At 44.5% G+C, this 25,601-nt stretch overlaps 8 non-coding genes across 8 annotated transcripts; 4 read left to right on the forward strand and 4 right to left on the reverse strand.

Moving 5' to 3' along the window:
- Positions 1–12,554: 12,554 nt before the first annotated feature.
- trnaq-cug (transfer RNA glutamine (anticodon CUG)) lies at positions 12,555–12,626 on the reverse strand. The gene has a single exon. It is a non-coding gene; the product is annotated as a tRNA-Gln (tRNA).
- A 135-nt stretch (positions 12,627–12,761) lies between these two features.
- On the forward strand, positions 12,762–12,833 carry trnae-cuc (transfer RNA glutamic acid (anticodon CUC)). Its single transcript has one exon. It is a non-coding gene; the product is annotated as a tRNA-Glu (tRNA).
- A 3,245-nt stretch (positions 12,834–16,078) lies between these two features.
- Positions 16,079–16,150, reverse strand: trnaq-cug (transfer RNA glutamine (anticodon CUG)). The gene has a single exon. It is a non-coding gene; the product is annotated as a tRNA-Gln (tRNA).
- A 135-nt stretch (positions 16,151–16,285) lies between these two features.
- Positions 16,286–16,357, forward strand: trnae-cuc (transfer RNA glutamic acid (anticodon CUC)). Its single transcript has one exon. It is a non-coding gene; the product is annotated as a tRNA-Glu (tRNA).
- Positions 16,358–19,594: 3,237 nt separating this feature from the next.
- Positions 19,595–19,666, reverse strand: trnaq-cug (transfer RNA glutamine (anticodon CUG)). The gene has a single exon. It is a non-coding gene; the product is annotated as a tRNA-Gln (tRNA).
- Positions 19,667–19,801: 135 nt separating this feature from the next.
- Positions 19,802–19,873, forward strand: trnae-cuc (transfer RNA glutamic acid (anticodon CUC)). The gene has a single exon. It is a non-coding gene; the product is annotated as a tRNA-Glu (tRNA).
- A 3,246-nt stretch (positions 19,874–23,119) lies between these two features.
- On the reverse strand, positions 23,120–23,191 carry trnaq-cug (transfer RNA glutamine (anticodon CUG)). Its single transcript has one exon. It is a non-coding gene; the product is annotated as a tRNA-Gln (tRNA).
- A 134-nt stretch (positions 23,192–23,325) lies between these two features.
- trnae-cuc (transfer RNA glutamic acid (anticodon CUC)) lies at positions 23,326–23,397 on the forward strand. The gene has a single exon. It is a non-coding gene; the product is annotated as a tRNA-Glu (tRNA).
- The last annotated feature ends 2,204 nt before the right edge of the window (positions 23,398–25,601 follow it).

Genomic DNA, 25,601 nt, shown 5'->3' on the forward strand with positions numbered 1-25,601 from the left:
CCAAGTCGTTACCCGCGGTTTCTGAACCATTTTGTGCAGAATATATTCTGCATGTCTTTTGCTTCTGGCCGGCATGTTTCTCAAAACATCCGTTACAACATCTCCCTCTGAACTCTCAACAGGTTCGGGCACCGCAACATCTTTATCAACCGTACCCCCCGCATCAGTCCCAGAACCATTTTCTTGAGAGGCCATGGTTAAAGTTAAAATGTTTTGATCTTTTTCACCCTGTCTAACCAGACGGAGGTAGCGCTGTAACGTGTTGCTATACATCTGGGCTTTGGAATACTGATTTAAATCGGCCCTGGCCAGTATAGCTTTCATTTCAGAGTCCAGGTTGTTTTCGGCCGTTTGTCTAATGGGCTCTGGCCCGACAACATTTTTTCTCAGTTTCTCAAGCTGCTCCTGAGGGATCAAAAACATTTTCTGAGCATATTCCATTATTAACCCACTCTGGAAGCTAGAAGACTGGTTAGGAAAGGCACGGCTATGCTCAACAGCGGTCCTATAAAACCTCCGGTTTGATTAATCTTCTTTCTTTTTCTTTTAATAGAATACTTCTTATTAGCGATGATCTTGATAACCGCTTTTTGTTTTTTGAGTTTAGAATGTTGAGAAGGGGTTAGGGGTATATTACCGCGTAAGATGTTAAAAGCTATTTCACACAGGGTCTCGATCAAATCCGAGGGGGCCCCTGCCAGCACAGCTTTCCTATGGCGCGGGCTCCCCTCAAATAACATTTGCAAAAGCGGCAGATTTCTTTTAATCCGAACAGACATTCTTATTTATTTCCTTTTCTTTAGCACATACACTGCCGGCCAATCGGGCGGGCACAAACCTGTTCTGAGGCGAAAGTCTTCTGGGGTTTGTGCTTTTAAGTCCACAATCAAGTACCCGTAGGGTTTTTTGGTGGCATCCTCAAATGCCTCCAAAAAGAATTTGGTCTGGTTAGGGTACATTTGACGAGCCAAGACGGTGACCTGTAGTTTATCTCTGGGGTTTTTAAAAATAATTATATAATTGGCATTTAAATTAATAGTGCGGCTTTTTTTACCTTGAAAAAATAGATTTTGAACTAAATAAATAATACTTAAATTCCTATGATGAGTGTACTTTGTGAAAGCTTTTTCCACTTCACTGTTGTCACCGGCCTGCTCCATCAGGTCATCAAGGATCACTAGATTAGTTTGTCCGGGCGGGAACAGGTCATCGTCACACAACGAGGCGGGGAGACCTTGCACAAATTTCAGATTATTTTTTTTTGATGCCAAATCATCGTAGAGAGGTTGCCAGCAAGAGTAACACCACACTATGTTGTCAAGAGCTTGGGACACGGTTGCGTCCACATCTTCTATGATGTTCTTTATAAGATAGCTCTTACCCGAATTGGAGGGACCGGCTATAATACAGGAGAAAGGGTGTTGAAGTCTGTTATCAAAACCACTGCTAATATCCATAAGGCAGAGTGGTATAATCAGTCTTCAACACTCTTTTATTGTACACCACCCTGAACCGTTTGTTTAGTGATCTATTTTCCAATGTGTACCCCTTTTTATTGTGATAGATCTGATTTCCGGCTGTAATAATCTCGCGAGGAGGCGCGTCTTTCTCGGTTACAAAACTTTGTACCAGGGTCGTCAGAGACTTGATGTTAATGAGCTTGTTGTTACAATGGTTCAGAGTGAAACCCTTAACTTTCATACAGGTCTTACCCGCAGCCGTTCTGTATGCGTAAGTCTTAGGACCCCCTGAAACAAACTCCACTATGTGGTCCTGAGGATCTAGCTCGCTCGTTAACTCCCCAAGGTAGTCCCCGAGGGGAGGGACCCAATCCCCTGGCCTGGTGACAAAGATTACAGAGTCAGTATCATGATAGAGCGTGCGTTCCTGCAGCTGATCCATTAAGTTGTACAGTTCAAGCCGGGCGTAAGCCGTGGTAAAAACCGCTATGAAAACATTAACGTTTCCCTGTTTGGTGGGGAAATCTTTAGGGGCCCTCCACTGGACCTGTGCCACGTGGTCATTTAAGAATTGAAAGTGTGATACTGCATGTTGTTTGGAAAAGATAAATTCTATAAACTGTTCAGGGGTTTTAATCAAGGTTGTGTTTAGACGGTTATTTCTTTCCCCAAACTTACCCCACAGACTGTTTAAAATCAGTTTGGACATTTGTCTCTTGGCGGGGTTTACAGTTATGTTCCCCGGCTCTAGACGGATCCCTTCCTTTTCAAAATATTGCTGAACGTACCGCTCTTTGGCAGCGGAGTCAACACACCATGAGGGATAGCCCGATGCCTCCTGTTTCCCTTTCAGATGGGTCATAATGTACTCAGCAAAAAGAGTATCAGATTTTTCAGAAAAATGCCAAACCTCATACACCTTACCGACTCTGTAACCTTTCTCCACCGCCTTGTCAAGCTCAATGCTACACCAGACACCCGTCAGCGCTCTCTCGTCATCACTGTGCAGACAAGAGGTATTTTGATTTTCAGTTTCCACACACGTTCTACACAGAGGGAACATCAATTTTCCCGAACACCTGTAAGGCAACACGGGTAGGAACAGCTCACGAGGAGGGTACATGGTGACTTTGATCAAACCAAAGTACTGTCCGATTTCGAGAAAGTCACGATAAACAATGGTTGGATGCCCCACCGGGTACATTTTGGTCTTGTTGACATAAGGGTACAGACTGGTGAAATCATAGTAATCTACTCTCTCACCCTCCTTTACCTCATAATGTAAACAGAGGGCGTTGGTACGACCCCCAAATAACGCATCCCTGGGCTCTAGACGTTCAGGAAAGTCCAAGGTTTCCATAAACCGTTGTACCTCCACATCCTGTTGCTTCAGGGTCGTCCACGCGTGTTCCCAAATCACCAGTACATTCAAACCATAGGTGTTTTTTAAAGTTTCAATTCGTTCCTGGAAATCATAGTACATATCACCGCAGAGTTTTTGTGTTACGGGGTTAAAGGTGTTTGGGTCGAAGCACTGAGGACAGCCATGGTAAATACAACCAGCAAACTCATAAGCGGTACGCCGCCCGGACACGTCGCTAAAACCGTCTAAGTAGTAAGGACCCATTTTGACTTCCCCTTGATTTAAAGCATGTCTGATGAAGATGTTATCCCGGGCACTCAGATATTCCAGCCACTGTATGGAGACAGTCGAAAAGTTCTTTTGTCTAGCACGATAGTTGTCAGAAGTGGTGTCCGCTATAGTGTTTTTCTGCAAGAAATTGGATCGATACATTTTCATGCAGAGAGACGCTATGGTCACACTTTGCAAAGGGTCGAGACCCGACGTGTTGATAACCTCGGTGCGGAAACGCAAACAGGCTTCTTTAAGGATCTCCACATCATTTTTACAATAAGCGGCCATCTCTTCTCGGAAATCAAAAACACCCCCCTTAACCGTATTGTACCATTTAAAGAATTCCTCCCTCTCATGAGACATCATAGTATCAACCCCATAATAAGAGGCGGGCGGGTAGGACCCTCGATAATTTTGAGTGTCCTTAGTATTAAAAAAATGGCAGAACCAACCTTTCTTCTGAGCCTCAAAACCCAGAGCTTTAGGCAAAGCGCTCAATTTCATGGGGAGGAAATTTAACGAGTCTATGTAACGTTGGTTGAAAGCCTCGTCGGTGAAACACATGATCTTGCTACCCTGAGCTATTATTTTTGGGGTCACCCCATTTTCCACCAGATACTTCATCAATATGTAAGAATCATAACCCTTAGCATTGTGGGCAATAAATGTGTAATTGAGGTATTTTGGACCGCGATACCGCGTAAAGAAATCCCTGACACAACTCTCACCGCTAGCTGACCACTCACAATCCAACATGTCAATACAGTGTATATAATTAGCAACATGGACCCCGTTTTCTTGCCGGCATTCAAAATCAAAAAAGACATACCGGTTGTGCGGCGGCTCCTTTTTAACCGGCTGAATAAAGCACTGGTGTTCAGACCCCGGGGTTAAATCCGCATTACAGATCCTACATCTCGGTTCCAGACATTTGTGTGGTTTAACCTCATGAAAACGGTACTGGAGGCAACACTGCGGGCAATATTTAGTTTGATCACAATAACTCCGTTTTTTAACCCCCTCAGCAGCGGCCCTCTGCACCTTATGTTCGGAAAAACAGAATGCGGAGAGACAAATCCTTAAGCAATCTTTACATCGGATGGTAGGGGCCAAACCCTTACGACATTGCGGATTGAAACAGACGTTACAGTAACCGTCACAGCGGTGCTTAAGCAATCATTGAAGGCCTTATAACACCAATGACAAACATACGAACAACCCAAAAAAGCCGTCAAACTCTTTATTCCAAAGTAATGACTATCACTTAGGAAGAGAAACAGTGTCTGTGTATGGGTTTCAGGATGTGTCTGAAATTTCACAAATACTTCCTTTACCTCACAACGGTACCACACAACAATTTTTAAAGACAACAACTCCTCAAACATGGCAATGTCTGAAAAGGCAACCATCTGTTGAGAGTTTAAGCCGGCCCTCTGATGAAGCATTAAAGCCTCTTGCATAGCTTGGGGTTCAGGCATGTCGGGGGTGAGTAGTTTTATTAAACTGTAAGCAAAACAGAGCTTATTGTCCCCATTGGAACTCACCACTAATTGCCTGAGCTTGTTCCTAATTATGTCGTTCTTCAAGCATTTCGACAGTCTTCTAAGCGCCCCACCCTCAGGGTTAGGAACCACATTCATTACCAGAGACAGACTTTCATCAGCTAAGATGGATGCGTTACTTTGCAATAACGCTTCGATTTTAGCCAGAAATTCATCAACATCTAAATTATCTCCACTCAGCATTACAGATAGGTTGCTAAACAAATCATCCCCTCTGAGTTCTAACTGTACAACATCTCGAGGTCTGACCCTTTCAGCAACCTGTTCAAGCATGTTTTGCAAGGCCTCGTGTATGTTGACAAATATTTCTGCATAATTGTCACAATTTAAAAGTTCTGCAAAATTAAAACGCTGAATCATTTCAAAATTGTTATAGGCCGGTCTATCTATAATCACGGGATCACTGGTACTTTTGGACACATCATCATTTTGAACAAAGCCTTCAACCCCTACATTCTCACAGAGCATGTCATCCACAGCCTTATCAGTCTCAGAACCCTCCACATTCCGAACACCCCCACCGCTGACATCTACAAAACCCCCTTTTTGAGGAGGCTCATTTAAAGCCTGTAAAAGTCCTTCAAAGATATCCACCCGGTTAATGTCAAGACCCTCCTCTATAGTGACGGCTGCTTCTGCCGCCGTACTGTGTTCTAATTGTCTCAAATCATTTATAATAGGGGCAGAATTTGGTCGGGGTAGCGTCTCCAAAGCCTCCACCATTTCAAACAAATCGGGGTGAACTAGGGGTTGAACCTCTATAAGCGCTACCGTTGGGAGGTGGTTATTTAGATCATTGACCATCTGTAACAGGTCGGGGTTCACGGTAAGTCTGGTAATTCACATTCTATCGGTGGTGATTGGGGGTTATTTAAATCATTTATCATTTGTAATAGTTCCTGGTTCATTGGGACATCAGAGGAGTTCACAACAGGGCCGAGGGTGTTCTCTCGGGAAGGTCTTTTTGGAGCCCTAACTTGTTCATAATCCTTTAGTTTGTGAGTTCTTTTACCAAGTCCGGACATTTTTTTTATTTTTTATTTTTCCAACAACCCACAATAGTAAGGCGTTTTGTATCTATTAAAACATTAAATACGGTACAATTCGTTAGTAAGGGTATTAATAAGGGTGTTTTGGCTCTCTATCACAAGGTTTTGCCCCACTAACACAAGTCTTTGATTTAGTAACAAGGTATGTAGCAACTCATGCCGACCTTCAGGAAGTAGCTCCGGGGGATGGTGTCCTGGCTCAGCTGCAAAGGATGGTCGCTCCGGTAAATCTCGGTCGAAGGAGGCAGGGAGCGAGCGTATACTCACGGACGGAGACCAAGAAGGCCTTTGCGGTGACACCCTGGCCAATCGCGGTGTACTGTTCAGCGTTTCTGTAGCCAAGAAACGGGGCTGGGGGGACGATGTTGAAACCAGTCCGTCGTTGGGTGGTGTGTCAACCCTGACTGACGGCGACCCCTGAGGTTGTTGGTTGCCTGTATTTGTTCCGCCCGACAATGCGGCGGGCTGAATCTGGATTGTTGAATTACCCCCAGAAGGCTGTGGCCTGAGTAGATGTTGGGGGATCTCCAAGACCACCGTGGAGGATCCTCTCGGTGATCTCTCCGGGGAAGATGTTTGATCCCACTTAGACGGGGTAATTGTCCTCAATAGCTCATCCACAGAATGACTATCCCAAGAGTCTTGGGAAGAATAAAAATATACATTACATTTACATCTTTAAACGGCGACAGAAATCAAACTTAAAACAACATGTCCAGGACCTTCAAAACCTTTAGCTTTTTTAGACCTTTGAAAATAGGCTTAGACATTCACTACAACGCCTTATTATTTACAGACAATATATTTATTAGGACTTGATAATAAATGTAAAACAGAGAAGCCTCTGTAAATAAACTGTTTCTTAAATGTAATATTGTTAATAAAACACTTTTTATACACACACACACCACATTTCATTTTTAAACGAACCTTCCAAGTGTAAACGCTTCCTGATCCCGGGACTTCCTGTTTCACAAACGTTTTCACGATCTGTTTAAATATTAAATACAATGAACACCTTCAAGCCTTTTCCTACAGCCACTTTAAAACAGAAGTATAATTGCGGGAGATAAGCCAAACAACTTACTAAAACCTTTCGGACAGCTTTACTTCCTAACCAGACGGTCGGGCAATCGGTCATTTCTAAACACATGCCCCAGAAACAAGCCTAGACCTGTCCGGACTTCTAAAGATCTTTCCCAGAACCCCCAAGACCTACAGGAAATGGGCACCCCTCGCTTAAATATTAGCCCTCAACGGGCAAACAAAACCCTTTTAAAAACATTAAAGTTTGAAAGATCTTACTTACCTCCAAAGAATATTCGTTTCTTATGTTTTTCAGCTGGTTTAGCTTTTTGCACTTCTGTGAAGGTAAGAGACATGTTTAACCTTTAACCACCCCGCTTTATAAAAAGCTTTAACCTCTTACAAGCGGCAGATATATACTCACCGCTATCAGATACAGGGGCTGACGGCCTTTCAGATTCTTGAAAGGTTACGGTTCTCGAAGGTAAAACTAAACAAGCCCTCGCTGTGGAAGGCCTTTCGTTGTCTCGAACCACGTTTCTTAATACTGTTAGAAAGGATATTTTTTTAAATTAACAAGACGGGCCTCAAACATCTTACAGAAACGTTATACAAACAAACAGGGGTTTAGTTCTTACCCGGTCGGCAGACAGCCTGTCTAGGGACAACCACTTCTCTTGGTTGATCCTCGGAGACATTAATCACAGGCCTTTCGATAGTTTCTGTGTAATTAAAGAGACCGCCATTAATATATATTAAAACGTTTTCATAACTCTAATGAGCCGCTTCAAAACACAACCACACACCCATACTTAAGAACCCTTGAGCGCAAACACAAAAATCGTACCGTCGTTGTTCCAGATGATCTCCTCAGCGTTGGGAATTAACTCCTGTTGACTGGCTGAAAAATAATTTTACAGAACTTAAAACAGATGTTATAACCTTATTTACAATACATGCCCACAACCCGCTCTGAGTCAATGAAAATAATCTGAAGACTTACCTAAAAACTCGTTTAAATCGAAGTCGTTGATGTTGTTTCCGGACATTGTTGATCTTTAGGCTTAAATCGAAAGGTCAGTATGAGTCTGTCGAGCTGAAGACCAGACCTTCATACTTATACTGATGGCCGGATGCCGGATCTGCTTGTAAGGCATTGTTCTGGGCTGGCCTTTGTGCCGTCCTGTTACCAATTAACATATCAAAACCAACCAATAAAATGACCCTGCATCAATTTCAAATAGAAACCAAGATGGCGACGATCTCTCTCCTCTCTACTCTAAACTTTTATTAGAACCTTTTGGTCTCTCAAAAAAACATTTTTAAGCATCAAGACCTATAGTCAATAAACACTAAGAATATTTCAGGCCTTTATACGCGCTAAAAAACAACCTGAGCCAAGAAAATAACTATAAAGATCTAAAATAAGTAGCGCTTTTACAGTGATTTTTTTTTTTTTTTAATAGCGATGCTTTGTTTGGTATTAAACAAGTCACAAACTACTCAGAACAGCGTTTATCCCCACAAAAGAGATATTTGGGTTTATTTTACAAAGCTTATAAATTATATAGTTTAAAAGTATTCTGAATGTTTTGAGACCACACGCCATGCCTACGTTTGTCTGAGCCCACCCCCGTCCCCCGTGGTGTGAGTGATTTAGCCTTGAGTGTTGTGATCTATTTAGCATTGAGTGATCAGTTGTTTTTATTTTTTAAATGATTCCTTATCATCAGGGATTGAGCCTGCTAAAATACCTTAAAAACATATCCTTATCTTAAGTCTAACTCTTATGAGCTTTAAGACCCTAGAATGTATTTAAGTAAAACGAATGAACACATTATGTGTGAGATAAAATATAACCACAGCTTTTTTTTTTTTTTTTTTTTTTTTACAAAAACAATTAACCTATACCGACAAACACCCACACACACACACACTCTCTTTTTTTAAATTTTATTTTTAATTAAATTTGAGGGGAGAGACAGAGCCATATACATTGGGGTTAACATAAGTACCCTATGCAAAACAGGAATTGTTAGGACCTGTGACCATTACAGACAACAGAACTTGTTGATCTTATAAAATGATTGGGCGAGAGAGAGAGATATAGAGACAGACAGAGACAGAGCCAGTGTGAATATGATAAACGCACTATTCAAAATGGCATTGTTAAGACCTGGGACCATTACAGACAACAGAACTTGTTGATCTTATAAAATGCTTGGGCGAGAGAGACAGAGAGAGAGAGACAGACAGAGACAGAGACAGAGACAGTGTGAATATGATAAACGCACTATTCAAAATGGCATTGTTAAGACCTGGGCCCCTTACATGTATATTTAAAAAAGACCCCCAACCACTACAGGAAGACCCGACCCATTCACACTCTACAGTTGACCAACAAGAACAACAAGAACAACCGATTATGGGTGGCCTTGTTGTTCAGGGTTTTAGGGGTGTACACTTTCTGACGGATATGACGTAGGAATAATTAAGGAAATAACTCTAAAATCACGCCCCCCAATAATGACGTAGGAATATTAATAAGCTTAGGGCATACGTCATAACAAAATAGGCCGCGCCCAAAAAACCCTACTATCTACTCCTGTGTGGTGCATTTTCTCTCTCTCTATCTGTGATTAAATCCTTACTTATATACATATGTCCATGAACGTTTCTGGAGCTCATGTACATCACATCACACGACGGGCCGTGATCTTTTCGGTCACTTTGAAAGTTTTGCTCATGACAATCCTTTTCTATTGCGGCACGATGGCTGCCACCGAGGAAGGAAAGTCGTCCGCAGTTGGCTGCAAGCTTGCCTGAAGCGCAGGAAAGGACTTACTCGCGACGTGCCACTTAAAGACTGAAGAAGTGGGGGTCGGCCTCACCGAGAGCCCTGAGGATTAGCTCACGTGGTAGAGCGCTCGCTTAGCATTGTAGCGTTATGTTGGGTGTATTTGGATAAGAGCATTTGGGCTCTGAGCTGAAGCACTGATCTAAAGAAAACCTCTCCCCCCCAAAGTTATCAGATTCCCTTAGCTCATCAGCTTGGAACTGGTTTGCATCAAAGTGACAGTTTTGGGGAGGATGGCACCAAGAAGAGGCCAAATAGTTTGGAATTCTGCTATGAGATGTCTGGACAAAGGGGCCTGTAGGTGATAAAAACTCTTTGAAGTGGACGAGAGCCGAAATCCCGACATAGAGCTACGAACCCAGGCCAACCGGCATTTCCAAAAGATGGCATGGATTGACATCAGTCATAAATCAAGCCCCCCTCCAATAGGACACTGGGGGCTGAAACCGAAATCCAATCTCAAAAACTCAAGAACCAATCACCTCTTGATCTGACAGACTATAAGGAACAGCGGACAGTCTTTATCGCTCTCTCTCACCTGAACCAGTAACTCGCTGCCACAGCTCAACCTGTAGCTCTGTTGCCAGAACCGGAACCAGAAACCAACTAAGTCTTTGCCGGCAACAGAAGAGTTAAACTGGGAGAAGGAGATTGAGCCGTACGAAGAATTCTTTTAAAGGACTTTATTAAATAAAGAACTTTACAGACTGCGCTGCCCGCCTGTGCCCACCTGATCAGTGGAGTTTTACAGCTGGACAATTGACTAAGTCGACTGTATACGAAAGTGTCAGTCATTTAAATAGCTATTTGAGTCTTAAGAAACTTGACCCTTGGAACAAACACAGCCCTGCTTTCCTCAAAGACTTTGTCTTCAAATAAGTACGGTGAGAGACCCTGCTTGCCAAGAAGATTTTGTGCACAACCTTGGAGCCTTCAAACCAGTGGAAAATCTGTTTGGAAACGACTCTACTTTCGCGAAACCCCAACTTCCAGGTGTATCGACTGAGTGGAAGTTCTTGGACAAAGCCGAACCGGACTGCCTTTGTTCCAAACCACACGGACCTCGTGCCGTGTGCTGTTATCTGAGCCCGAAGCCAGAGAGGCCTCTCTGCGACGAAGTTCAGATAAGTTTAACAGTTTGGAGTTCATGATTCATGACATTTGAGAAATCAATTAGAAATGTTAATCTGTGATTCATAACTCTAGAATGTGTAATATCATTTAGTTTTCTTAAATATAAATGTGTGTTGCATTAAACTGTTTTGTTGATCATTTTAGAAATAAAATCTGTCAACGCCGAGAAATATCTTCTCATTCCTGTTTAACTGTTTAGTCTGAAATTGACACAAGTTAATAGACATTAGATTATTGGTGGCCCTGCCTATCCTTAATCATTGAATAATAATCAGTTAAGGGAAATTGTGGTAACAAGTAATGATAGGATCTTTCTCGGCACCTAAACGTGAATGAGACTGATATATATATAACGATAAGTTACCTGACATAAATACTAACCTGCGTAGTTATTTAATGTCTGACTAATAATACTAACGAGAGACTCACCTTCGTCTTACTAACCGGTATTGTAGTCAATGTGTTTATAACCTTTTTTATTTAACGATTTGTGTTATCATATGTGATCCCATGGTCTTTGATTTGGTCACGGAAGTGATTTGTCTTCGATTTGTTGATCTAGAGTTGAATTGTAATTAGTTTTTCCCTTTTGTATAATTAGTGTAGTGCTACATTTAGTCTTTGTTTTGAATACATTTGACAATTTATATCTTTGGAATTGGTGTCTGCGTCCAATTATTACAGAAATTGAGTTCTACAAGATTCCAGGATTCGTGATAAGGTGATACTATAAATTCACTTCTTTAATTGAAATGTATAAGTGTACCTTACGCTACAGCATGCGAGAGGCAGCGGGATCGATGCCCGCATTCTCCAAGGCCTCAGGCGCTCGTGCCCCGGTTTCGGGGGAGAGTCGCTCACTTTTCTTGCCGCAGACACAGGCGCAAGGCATTGCCTGTTTGCCGTAAGGTTATCAGACACAACGCGCCGGCGACGGCTGCAGCATTAGCACGCCGGCTGGCCCTTCCGAAGTTCCCCAAAAACGACCGAGATGCCGCTTCGACGTCGTAACCCCAGGAACGACCGCAAAGGCACTCCAACCCTCAATCTTCCGATCCGAAGTCAGACCGAAGAGACTGTATGATGTTTTAGATTAAAGATAGTATGCAGACCGAGCAAGTTAGATTTATCGAGCTAGCAAACAGCCATTGAGGCACCTGTTCGGGACGTACCCTGTAGACATTCCTGTCAACGATAAAAGGATCAAACGGTGGAGAAAAAGCCCGCAGGATGTTTGTCAAAACTCTGTTTGTGGACTGAATGGCTTTCCCAGATTGGCAGGGACTGTTTTTGGTATTGACTGAGGGACAGTTGTAAAAGACAACCTCTCACCGGACCTCTGGCATACACCAAAGAAAGCCACCCCACCTCTCCCCCGGATCTCACAAAACACAATCCCCCCCGCCCCCAGGGAAGACAGACCGCAATCGGACTCGGGCTTGCACCTTTTGATTGGATGAACGGCCGCAAACATTCTATGTCATTTTCTTTTAAAGCTTCACTCGTGCTTGTAAAAAACCGAGGTCTCACTGAAAGAATGCCCTGACGTGGTTGCTTCCAAGCTAGCTGGTTTACAAAGTTCCTTTTCGCTTTAACGATGATTTCCAAGAAGGGAAATAATCTATCTGTAATCTGTCAACACAGGCACCTTCTTCTCCGTTAAGCCACGCGGTCACCACCAGGAAGATGAACGCACCAGGCCGACCCGGAGTTTTCACCAATTCGTCTCCAAGCCTCCCAAGAGGGAACATAAACAGGCCTTATTCGCAGACAAAGGCCCTCAGGCAGGGAGACCACCGGGTCACCGCTGCTGCCCCTGCCAAGGGCCCCAGGTCCCACCGAGACTTGAACTCGGATCGCTGGATTCAGAGTCCAGAGTGCTAACCATTACACCATGGAACCAAGCCCACTGCCCACCTCTTGCCCGTGATGAAGGTTTGTGTTCTACGCACACGTCTCGCTCTGTCGCACGGCCAAGTCCAGAGTGAGCCAAGTTGCGCCCAGAGTGCTGCGTGTGGCGGGTCACTTCCGGAGCTGTCCCTGGTGGTCTAGTGGTCAGGATTCGACGATCTCACCGCCGCGGCCCGGGTTCGATTCCCGGTCAGGGAAGGTGGATCTGTTGCTCTTCCCCTAGGACCTGTATGGTGCATTTTCTCTCTCTCTATCTGTGATTAAATCCTTACCTATATACATATGTCCATGAACGTTTCTGGTAACTCATGTAAATCACATCACACGACGGGCAGTCATCTTTTCGGTCACTTTGAAAGTTTTGCTCATGACAATCCTTTTCTATTGCGGCACGATGGCTGCCACCGATGAAGGAAAATCGTCCGCAGTTGGCTGCAAGCTTGCCTGAAGCGCAGGAAAGGACTTACTCGCGACGTGCCACTTAAAGACTGAAGAAGTGGGGGTCGGCCTCACCGAGAGCCCTGAGGATTAGCTCACGTGGTAGAGCGCTCGCTTAGCATTGTAGCGTTATGTTGGGTGTATTTGGATAAGAGTATCTGGGCTCTGAGCTGAAGCACTGATCTAAAGAAAACCTCTCCCCCCGAAAGTTATCAGATTCCCTTAGCTCATCAGCTTGGAACTGGTTTGCATCAAAGTGACAGTTTTGGGGAGGATGGCACCAAGAAGAGGCCAAATAGTTTGGAATTCTGCTATGAGATGTCTGGAGAAAGGGGCCTGTAGGTGATAAAAACTCATTGAAGTGGACGAGAGCTGAAATCCCGACATAGAGCTACGAACCCAGGCCAACCGGCATTTCCAAAAGATGGCATGGATTGACATCAGTCATAAATCAAGCCCCCCTCCAATAGGACACTGGGGGCTGAAACCGAAATCCAATCTCAAAAACTCAAGAACCAATCACCTCTTGATCTGACAGACTATAAGGAACAGCGGGCAGTCTTTCTCGCTCTCTCTCACCTGAACCAGTAACTCGCTGCCACAGCTCAACCTGTAGCTCTGTTGCCAGAACCGGAACCAGAAACCAACTAAGTCTTTTCCGGCAACAGAAGAGTTAAACTTGGAGAAGGAGATTGAGCCGTACGAAGAATTCTTTTAAAGGACTTTATTAAATAAAGAACTTTACAGACTGCGCTGCCCGCCTGTGCCCACCTGATCAGTGGAGTTTTACAGCTGGACAATTGACTAAGTCGACTGTATACGAAAGTGTCAGTCATTTAAATAGCTATTTGAGTCTTAAGAAACTTGACCCTTGGAACAAACATGGCCCTGCTTTCCTCAAAGACTTTGTCTTCAAATAAGTACGGTGAGAGACCCTGCTTGCCAAGAAGATTTTGTGCACAACCTTGGAGCCTTCAAACCAGTGGAAAATCTGTTTGGAAACGACTCTACTTTCGCGAAACCCCAACTTCCAGGTGTATCGACTGAGTGGAAGTTCTTGGACAAAGCCGAACCGGACTGCCTTTGTTCCAAACCACACGGACCTCGTGCCGTGTGCTGTTATCTGAGCCCGAAGCCAGAGAGGCCTCTCTGCGACGAAGTTCAGATAAGTTTAACAGTTTGGAGTTCATGATTCATGACATTTGAGAAATCAATTAGAAATGTTAATCTGTGATTCATAACTCTAGAATGTGTAATATCATTTAGTTTTCTTAAATATAAATGTGTGTTGCATTAAACTGTTTTGTTGATCATTTTAGAAATAAAATCTGTCAACGCCGAGAAATATCTTCTCATTCCTGTTTAACTGTTTAGTCTGAAATTGACACAAGTTAATAGACATTAGATTATTGGTGGCCCTGCCTATCCTTAATCATTGAATAATAATCAGTTAAGGGAAATTGTGGTAACAAGTAATGATAGGATCTTTCTCGGCACCTAAACGTGAATGAGACTGATATATATATAACGATAAGTTACCTGACATAAATACTAACCTGCGTAGTTATTTAATGTCTGACTAATAATACTAACGAGAGACTCACCTTCGTCTTACTAACCGGTATTGTAGTCAATGTGTTTATAACCTTTTTTATTTAACGATTTGTGTTATCATATGTGATCCCATGGTCTTTGATTTGGTCACGGAAGTGATTTGTCTTCGATTTGTTGATCTAGAGTTGAATTGTAATTAGTTTTTCCCTTTTGTATAATTAGTGTAGTGCTACATTTAGTCTTTGTTTTGAATACATTTGACAATTTATATCTTTGGAATTGGTGTCTGCGTCCAATTATTACAGAAATTGAGTTCTACAAGATTCCAGGATTCGTGATAAGGTGATACTATAAATTCACTTCTTTAATTGAAATGTATAAGTGTACCTTACGCTACAGCATGCGAGAGGCAGCGGGATCGATGCCCGCATTCTCCAAGGCCTCAGGCGCTCGTGCCCCGGTTTCGGGGGAGAGTCGCTCACTTTTCTTGCCGCAGACACAGGCGCAAGGCATTGCCTGTTTGCCGTAAGGTTATCAGACACAACGCGCCGGCGACGGCTGCAGCATTAGCACGCCGGCTGGCCCTTCCGAAGTTCCCCAAAAACGACCGAGATGCCGCTTCGACGTCGTAACCCCAGGAACGACCGCAAAGGCACTCCAACCCTCAATCTTCCGATCCGAAGTCAGACCGAAGAGACTGTATGATGTTTTAGATTAAAGATAGTATGCAGACCGAGCAAGTTAGATTTATCGAGCTAGCAAACAGCCATTGAGGCACCTGTTCGGGACGTACCCTGTAGACATTCCTGTCAACGATAAAAGGATCAAACGGTGGAGAAAAAGCCCGCAGGATGTTTGTCAAAACTCTGTTTGTGGACTGAATGGCTTTCCCAGATTGGCAGGGACTGTTTTTGGTATTGACTGAGGGACAGTTGTAAAAGACAACCTCTCACCGGACCTCTGGCATACACCAAAGAAAGCCACCCCACCTCTCCCCCGGATCTCACAAAACACAATCCCCCCCGCCCCCAGGGAAGACAGACCGCAATCGGACTCGGGCTTGCACCTTTTGATTGGATGAACGGCCGCAAACATTCTATGTCATTTTCTTTTAAAGCTTCACTCGTGCTTGTAAAAAACCGAGGTCTCACTGAAAGAATGCCCTGACGTGGTTGCTTCCAAGCTAGCTGGTTTACAAAGTTCCTTTTCGCTTTAACGATGATTTCCAAGAAGGGAAATAATCTATCTGTAATCTGTCAACACAGGCACCTTCTTCTCCGTTAAGCCACGCGGTCACCACCAGGAAGATGAACACACCAGGCCGACCCGGAGTTTTCACCAATTCGTCTCCAAGCCTCCCAAGAGGGAACATAAACAGGCCTTATTCGCAGACACAGGCCCTCAGGCAGGGAGACCACCGGGTCACCGCTGCTGCCCCTGCCAAGGGCCCCAGGTCCCACCGAGACTTGAACTCGGATCGCTGGATTCAGAGTCCAGAGTGCTAACCATTACACCATGGAACCAAGCCCACTGCCCACCTCTTGCCCGTGATGAAGGTTTGTGTTCTACGCACACGTCTCGCTCTGTCGCACGGCCAAGTCCAGAGTGAGCCAAGTTGCGCCCAGAGTGCTGCGTGTGGCGGGTCACTTCCGGAGCTGTCCCTGGTGGTCTAGTGGTCAGGATTCGACGCTCTCACCGCCGCGGCCCGGGTTCGATTCCCGGTCAGGGAAGGTGGATCTGTTGCTCTTCCCCTAGGACCTGTATGGTGCATTTTCTCTCTCTCTATCTGTGATTAAATCCTTACCTATATACATATGTCCATGAACGTTTCTGGTGCTCATGTAAATCACATCACACGACGGGCCGTGATCTTTTCGGTCACTTTGAAAGTTTTGCTCATGACAATCCTTTTCTATTGCGGCACGATGGCTGCCACCGAGGAAGGAAAGTCGTCCGCAGTTGGCTGCAAGCTTGCCTGAAGCGCAGGAAAGGACTTACTCGCGACGTGCCACTTAAAGACTGAAGAAGTGGGGGTCGGCCTCACCGAGAGCCCTGAGGATTAGCTCACGTGGTAGAGCGCTCGCTTAGCATTGTAGCGTTATGTTGGGTGTATTTGGATAAGAGCATTTGGGCTCTGAGCTGAAGCACTGATCTAAAGAAAACCTCTCCCCCCCAAAGTTATCAGATTCCCTTAGCTCATCAGCTTGGAAGTGGTTTGCATCAAAGTGACAGTTTTGGGGAGGATGGCACCAAGAAGAGGCCAAATAGTTTGGAATTCTGCTATGAGATGTCTGGAGAAAGGGGCCTGTAGGTGATAAAAACTCTTTGAAGTGGACGAGAGCCGAAATCCCGACATAGAGCTACGAACCCAGGCCAACCGGCATTTCCAAAAGATGGCATGGATTGACATCAGTCATAAATCAAGCCCCCCTCCAATAGGACACTGGGGGCTGAAACCGAAATCCAATCTCAAAAACTCAAGAACCAATCACCTCTTGATCTGACAGACTATAAGGAACAGCGGACAGTGTTTCTCGCTCTCTCTCACCTGAACCAGTAACTCGCTGCCACAGCTCAACCTGTAGCTCTGTTGCCAGAACCGGAACCAGAAACCAACTAAGTCTTTGCCGGCAACAGAAGAGTTAAACTGGGAGAAGGAGATTGAGCCGTACGAAGAATTCTTTTAAAGGACTTTATTAAATAAAGAACTTTACAGACTGCGCTGCCCGCCTGTGCCCACCTGATCAGTGGAGTTTAACAGCTGGACAATTGACTAAGTCGACTGTATACGAAAGTGTCAGTCATTTAAATAGCTATTTGAGTCTTAAGAAACTTGACCCTTGGAACAAACACGGCCCTGCTTTCCTCAAAGACTTTGTCTTCAAATAAGTACGGTGAGAGACCCTGCTTGCCAAGAAGATTTTGTGCACAACCTTGGAGCCTTCAAACCAGTGGAAAATCTGTTTGGAAACGACTCTACTTTCGCGAAACCCCAACTTCCAGGTGTATCGACTGAGTGGAAGTTCTTGGACAAAGCCGAACCGGACTGCCTTTGTTCCAAACCACACGGACCTCGTGCCGTGTGCTGTTATCTGAGCCCGAAGCCAGAGAGGCCTCTCTGCGACGAAGTTCAGATAAGTTTAACAGTTTGGAGTTCATGATTCATGACATTTGAGAAATCAATTAGAAATGTTAATCTGTGATTCATAACTCTAGAATGTGTAATATCATTTAGTTTTCTTAAATATAAATGTGTGTTGCATTAAACTGTTTTGTTGATCATTTTAGAAATAAAATCTGTCAACGCCGAGAAATATCTTCTCATTCCTGTTTAACTGTTTAGTCTGAAATTGACACAAGTTAATAGACATAAGATTATTGGTGGCCCTGCCTATCCTTAATCATTGAATAATAATCAGTTAAGGGAAATTGTGGTAACAAGTAATGATAGGATCTTTCTCGGCACCAAAACGTGAATGAGACTGATATATATATAACGAGAAGTTACCTGACATAAATACTAACCTGCGTAGTTATTTAATGTCTGACTAATAATACTAACGAGAGACTCACCTTCGTCTTACTAACCGGTATTGTAGTCAATGTGTTTATAACCTTTTTTGTTTAACGATTTGTGTTATCATATGTGATCCCATGGTCTTTGATTTGGTCACGGAAGTGATTTGTCTTCGATTTGTTGATCTAGAGTTGAATTGTAATTAGTTTTTCCCTTTTGTATAATTAGTGTAGTGCTACATTTAGTCTTTGTTTTGAATACATTTGACAATTTATATCTTTGGAATTGGTGTCTGCGTCCAATTATTACAGAAATTGAGTTCTACAAGATTCCAGGATTCGTGATAAGGTGATACTATAAATTCACTTCTTTAATTGAAATGTATAAATGTACCTTACGCTACAGCATGCGAGAGGCGGCGGGATCGATGCCCGCATTCTCCAAGGCCTCAGGCGCTCGTGCCCCGGTTTCGGGGGAGAGTCGCTCACTTTTCTTGCCGCAGACACAGGCGCAAGGCATTGCCTGTTTGCCGTAAGGTTATCAGACACAACGCGCCGGCGACGGCTGCAGCATTAGCACGCCGGCTGGCCCTTCCGAAGTTCCCCAAAAACGACCGAGATGCCGCTTCGACGTCGTAACCCCAGGAACGACCGCAAAGGCACTCCAACCCTCAATCTTCCGATCCGAAGTCAGACCGAAGAGACTGTATGATGTTTTAGATTAAAGATAGTATGCAGACCGAGCAAGTTAGATTTATCGAGCTAGCAAACATCCATTGAGGCACCTGTTCGGGACGTACCCTGTAGAAATTCCTGTCAACGATAAAAGGATCAAACGGTGGAGAAAAAGCCCGCAGGATGTTTGTCAAAACTCTGTTTGTGGACTGAATGGCTTTCCCAGATTGGCAGGGACTGTTTTTGGTATTGACTGAGGGACAGTTGTAAAAGACAACCTCTCACCGGACCTCTGGCATACACCAAAGAAAGCCACCTCACCTCTCCCCCGGATCTCACAAAACACAATCCCCCCTGCCCCCAGGGAAGACAGACCGCAATCGGACTCGGGCTTGCACCTTTTGATTGGATGAACGGCCGCAAACATTCTATGTCATTTTCTTTTAAAGCTTCACTCGTGCTTGTAAAAAACCGAGGTCTCACTGAAAGAATGCCCTGACGTGGTTGCTTCCAAGCTAGCTGGTTTACAAAGTTCCTTTAACAATGATTTCCAAGAAGGGAAATAATCTATCTGTAATCTGTCAACACAGGCACCTTCTTCTCCGTTAAGCCACGCGGTCACCACCAGGAAGGTGAACGCACCAGGCCGACCCGGAGTTTTCGCCAATTCGTCTCCAAGCCTCCCAAGAGGGAACATAAACAGGCCTTATTCGCAGACACAGGCCCTCACGCAGGGAGTCCACCGCTTCACCGCCGCTGCCCCTGCCAAGAGCCCCAGGTCCCACCGAGACTTGAACTCGGATCGCTGGATTCAGAGTCCAGAGTGCTAACCATTACACCATGGAACCAAGCCCGCTGCCCACCTCTTGCCCGTGACGAAGGTTTCTGCTCTACGCACACGTCTCGCTCTGTCGCACGGCCAAGTCCAGAGTGAGCCAAGTTGCGCCCAGAGTGCTGCGTGTGGCGCGTCACTTCCGGAGCCGTCCCTGGTGGTCTAGTGGTCAGGATTCGGCGCTCTCACCGCCGCGGCCCGGGTTCGATTCCCGGTCAGGGAAAGTGGATCTGTTGCTCTTCCCCTAGGACCTGTGTGGTGCATTTTCTCTCTCTCTATCTGTGATTAAATCCTTACTCATATACATATGTCCATGAACGTTTCTGGAGCTCATGTAAATCACATCACACGACGGGCCGTGATCTTTTCAGTCACTTTGAAAGTTTTGCTCATGACAATCCTTTTCTATTGCGGCACGATGGCTGCCACCGAGGAAGGAAAGTCGTCCGCAGTTGGCTGCAAGCTTGCCTGAAGCGCAGGAAAGGACTTACTCGCGACGTGCCACTTAAAGACTGAAGAAGTGGGGGTCGGCCTCACCGAGAGCCCTGAGGATTAGCTCACGTGGTAGAGTGCTCGCTTAGCATTGTAGCGTTATGTTGGGTGTATTTGGATAAGAGCATTTGGGCTCTGAGCTGAAGCACTGATCTAAAGAAAACCTCTCCCACCCAAAGTTATCAGATTCCCTTAGCTCATCAGCTTGGAACTGGTTTGCATCAAAGTGACAGTTTTGGGGAGGATGGCACCAAGAAGAGGCCAAATAGTTTGGAATTCTGCTATGAGATGTCTGGAGAAAGGGGCCTGTAGGTGATAAAAACTCTTTGAAGTGGACGAGAGCCGAAATCCCGACATAGAGCTACGAACCCAGGCCAACCGGCATTTCCAAAAGATGGCATGGATTGACATCAGTCATAAATCAAGCCCCCCTCCAATAGGACACTGGGGGCTGAAACCGAAATCCAATCTCAAAAACTCAAGAACCAATCACCTCTTGATCTGACAGACTATAAGGAACAGCGGACAGTCTTTCTCGCTATCTCTCACCTGAACCAGTAACTCGCTGCCACAGCTCAACCTGTAGCTCTGTTGCCAGAACCGGAACCAGAAACCAACTAAGTCTTTGCCGGCAACAGAAGAGTTAAACTGGGAGAAGGAGATTGAGCCGTACGAAGAATTCTTTTAAAGGACTTTATTAAATAAAGAACTTTACAGACTGCGCTGCCCGCCTGTGCCCACCTGATCAGTGGAGTTTTACAGCTGGACAATTGACTAAGTCGACTGTATACGAAAGTGTCAGTCATTTAAATAGCTATTTGAGTCTTAAGAAACTTGACCCTTGGAACAAACACGGCCCTGCTTTCCCCAAAGACTTTGTCTTCAAATAAGTACGGTGAGAGACCCTGCTTGCCAAGAAGATTTTGTGCACAACCTTGGAGCCTTCAAACCAGTGGAAAATCTGTTTGGAAACGACTCTACTTTCGCGAAACCCCAACTTCCAGGTGTATCGACTGAGTGGAAGTTCTTTGACAAAGCCGAACCAGACTGCCTTTGTTCCAAACCACACGGACCTCGTGCCGTGTGCTGTTATCTGAGCCCGAAGCCAGAGAGGCCTCTCTGCGACGAAGTTCAGATAAGTTTAACAGTTAGGAGTTCATGATTCATGACATTTGAGAAATCAATTAGAAATGTTAATCTGTGATTCATAACTCTAGAATGTGTAATATCATTTAGTTTTCTTAAATATAAATGTGTGTTGTATTAAACTGTTTTGTTGATAATTTTAGAAATAAAATCTGTCAACGCCGAGAAATATCTTCTCATTCCTGTTTAACTGTTTAGTCTGAAATTGACACAAGTTAATAGACATTAGATTATTGGTGGCCTTGCCTATCCTTAATCATTGAATAATAATCAGTTAAGGGAAATTGTGGTAACAAGTAATGATAGGATCTTTCTCGGCACCTAAACGTGAATGAGACTGATATATATATATAACGAGAAGTTACCTGACATAAATACTAACCTGCGTAGTTATTTAATGTCTGACTAATAATACTAACGAGAGACTCACCTTCGTCTTACTAACCGGTATTGTAGTCAATGTGTTTATAACCTTTTTTGTTTAACGATTTGTGTTATCATATGTGATCCCATGGTCTTTGATTTGGTCACGGAAGTGATTTGTCTTCGATTTGTTGATCTAGAGTTGAATTGTAATTAGTTTTTCCCTTTTGTATAATTAGTGTAGTGCTACATTTAGTTTTTGTTTTGAATACATTTGACAATTTATATCTTTGGAATTGGTGTCTGCGTCCAATTATTACAGAAATTGAGTTCTACAAGATTCCAGGATTCGTGATAAGGTGATACTATAAATTCACTTCTTTAATTGAAATGTATAAGTGTACCTTACGCTACAGCATGCGAGAGGCAGCGGGATCGATGCCCGCATTCTCCAAGGCCTCAGGCGCTCGTGCCCCGGTTTCGGGGGAGAGTCGCTCACTTTTCTTGCCGCAGACACAGGCGCAAGGCATTGCCTGTTTGCCGTAAGGTTATCAGACACAACGCGCCGGCGACGGCTGCAGCATTAGCACGCCGGCTGGCCCTTCCGAAGTTCCCCAAAAACGACCGAGATGCCGCTTCGACGTCGTAACCCCAGGAACGACCGCAAAGGCACTCCAACCCTCAATCTTCCGATCCGAAGTCAGACCGAAGAGACTGTATGATATTTTAGATTAAAGATAGTATGCAGACCGAGCAAGTTAGATTTATCGAGCTAGCAAACAGCCATTGAGGCACCTGTTCGGGACGTACCCTGTAGAAATTCCTGTCAACGATAAAAGGATCAAACGGTGGAGAAAAAGCCCGCAGGATGTTTGTCAAAACTCTGTTTGTGGACTGAATGGCTTTCCCAGATTGGCAGGGACTGTTTTTGGTATTGACTGAGGGACAGTTGTAAAAGACAACCTCTCACCGGACCTCTGGCATACACCAAAGAAAGCCACCTCACCTCTCCCCCGGATCTCACAAAACACAATCCCCCCCGCCCCCAGGGAAGACAGACCGCAATCGGACTCGGGCTTGCACCTTTTGATTGGATGAACGGCCGCAAACATTCTATGTCATTTTCTTTTAAAGCTTCACTCGTGCTTGTAAAAAACCGAGGTCTCACTGAAAGAATGCCCTGACGTGGTTGCTTCCAAGCTAGCTGGTTTACAAAGTTCCTTTTCGCTTTAACGATGATTTCCAAGAAGGGAAATAATCTATCTGTAATCTGTCAACACAGGCACCTTCTTCTACGTTAAGCCACGCGGTCACCACCAGGAAGATGAACGCACCAGGCCGACCCGGAGTTCTCGCCAATTCGTCTCCAAGCCTCCCAAGAGGGAACATAAATAGGCCTTATTCGCAGACACAGGCCCTCACGCAGGGAGACCACCGCTTCACCGCCGCTGCCCCTGCCAAGGGCCCCAGGTCCCACCGAGACTTGAACTCGGATCGCTGGATTCAGAGTCCAGAGTGCTAACCATTACTCCATGGGACCAAGCCCGCTGCCCTCCTCTTGCCCGTGACGAAGGTTTCTGCTCTACGCACACGTCTCATCTGTTGCACGGCCAAGTCCATATTGAGCCAAGTTGCGCCCAGAGTGCTGCGTGTGGCGGGTCACTTCCGGAGCTGTCCCTGGTGGTCTAGTGGTCAGGATTCGGCGCTCTCACCGCCGCGGCCCGGGTTCGATTCCCGGCCAGGGAAGGTGGATCTGTTGCTCTTCCCATAGGACCTGTGTGGTGCATTTTCTCTCTCTCTATCTGTGATTAAATCCTTACTTATATACATATGTCCATGAACGTTTCTGGAGCTCATGTAAATCACATCACACGACGGGCCGTGATCTTTTCGGTCACTTTGAAAGTTTTGCTCATGACAATCCTTTTCTATTGCGGCACGATGGCTGCCACCGAGGAAGGAAAGTCGTCCGCAGTTGGCTGCAAGCTTGCCTGAAGCGCAGGAAAGGACTTACTCGCGACGTGCCACTTAAAGACTGAAGAAGTGGGGGTCGGCCTCACCGAGAGCCCTGAGGATCAGCTCACGTGGTAGAGTGCTCGCTTAGCATTGTAGCGTTATGTTGGGTGTATTTGGATAAGAGCATTTGGGCTCTGAGCTGAAGCACTGATCTAAAGAAAACCTCTCCCCCCCAAAGTTATCAGATTCCCTTAGCTCATCCGCTTGGAACTGGTTTGCATCAAAGTGACAGTTTTGGGGAGCATGGCACCAAGAAGAGGCCAAATAGTTTGGAATTCTGCTATGAGATGTCTGGAGAAAGGGGCCTGTAGGTGATAAAAACTCTTTGAAGTGGACGAGAGCCGAAATCCCGACATAGAGCTACGAACCCAGGCCAACCGGCATTTCCAAAAGATGGCATGGATTGACATCAGTCATAAATCAAGCCCCCCCCAATAGGACACTGGGGGCTGAAACCGAAATCCAATCTCAAAAACTCAAGAACCAATCACCTCTTGATCTGACAGACTATAAGGAACAGCGGACAGTCTTTCTCGCTCTCTCTCACCTGAACCAGTAACTCGCTGCCACAGCTCAACCTGTAGCTCTGTTGCCAGAACCGGAACCAGAAACCAACTAAGTCTTTGCCGGCAACAGAAGAGTTAAACTGGGAGAAGGAGATTGAGCCGTACGAAGAATTCTTTTAAAGGACTTTATTAAATAAAGAACTTTACAGACTGCGCTGCCCGCCTGTGCCCACCTGATCAGTGGAGTTTTACAGCTGGACAATTGACTAAGTCGACTGTATACGAAAGTGTCAGTCATTTAAATAGCTATTTGAGTCTTAAGAAACTTGACCCTTGGAACAAACACGGCCCTGCTTTCCCCAAAGACTTTGTCTTCAAATAAGTACGGTGAGAGACCCTGCTTGCCAAGAAGATTTTGTGCACAACCTTGGAGCCTTCAAACCAGTGGAAAATCTGTTTGGAAACGACTCTACTTTCGCGAAACCCCAACTTCCAGGTGTATCGACTGAGTGGAAGTTCTTTGACAAAGCCGAACCAGACTGCCTTTGTTCCAAACCACACGGACCTCGTGCCGTGTGCTGTTATCTGAGCCCGAAGCCAGAGAGGCCTCTCTGCGACGAAGTTCAGATAAGTTTAACAGTTAGGAGTTCATGATTCATGACATTTGAGAAATCAATTAGAAATGTTAATCTGTGATTCATAACTCTAGAATGTGTAATATCATTTAGTTTTCTTAAATATAAATGTGTGTTGTATTAAACTGTTTTGTTGATAATTTTAGAAATAAAATCTGTCAACGCCGAGAAATATCTTCTCATTCCTGTTTAACTGTTTAGTCTGAAATTGACACAAGTTAATAGACATTAGATTATTGGTGGCCTTGCCTATCCTTAATCATTGAATAATAATCAGTTAAGGGAAATTGTGGTAACAAGTAATGATAGGATCTTTCTCGGCACCTAAACGTGAATGAGACTGATATATATATATAACGAGAAGTTACCTGACATAAATACTAACCTGCGTAGTTATTTAATGTCTGACTAATAATACTAACGAGAGACTCACCTTCGTCTTACTAACCGGTATTGTAGTCAATGTGTTTATAACCTTTTTTGTTTAACGATTTGTGTTATCATATGTGATCCCATGGTCTTTGATTTGGTCACGGAAGTGATTTGTCTTCGATTTGTTGATCTAGAGTTGAATTGTAATTAGTTTTTCCCTTTTGTATAATTAGTGTAGTGCTACATTTAGTTTTTGTTTTGAATACATTTGACAATTTATATCTTTGGAATTGGTGTCTGCGTCCAATTATTACAGAAATTGAGTTCTACAAGATTCCAGGATTCGTGATAAGGTGATACTATAAATTCACTTCTTTAATTGAAATGTATAAGTGTACCTTACGCTACAGCATGCGAGAGG

This window comes from Amia ocellicauda, chromosome 6 (genome assembly GCF_036373705.1).
Source record: "Amia ocellicauda isolate fAmiCal2 chromosome 6, fAmiCal2.hap1, whole genome shotgun sequence".
Lineage (NCBI taxonomy): Eukaryota > Metazoa > Chordata > Actinopteri > Amiiformes > Amiidae > Amia > Amia ocellicauda.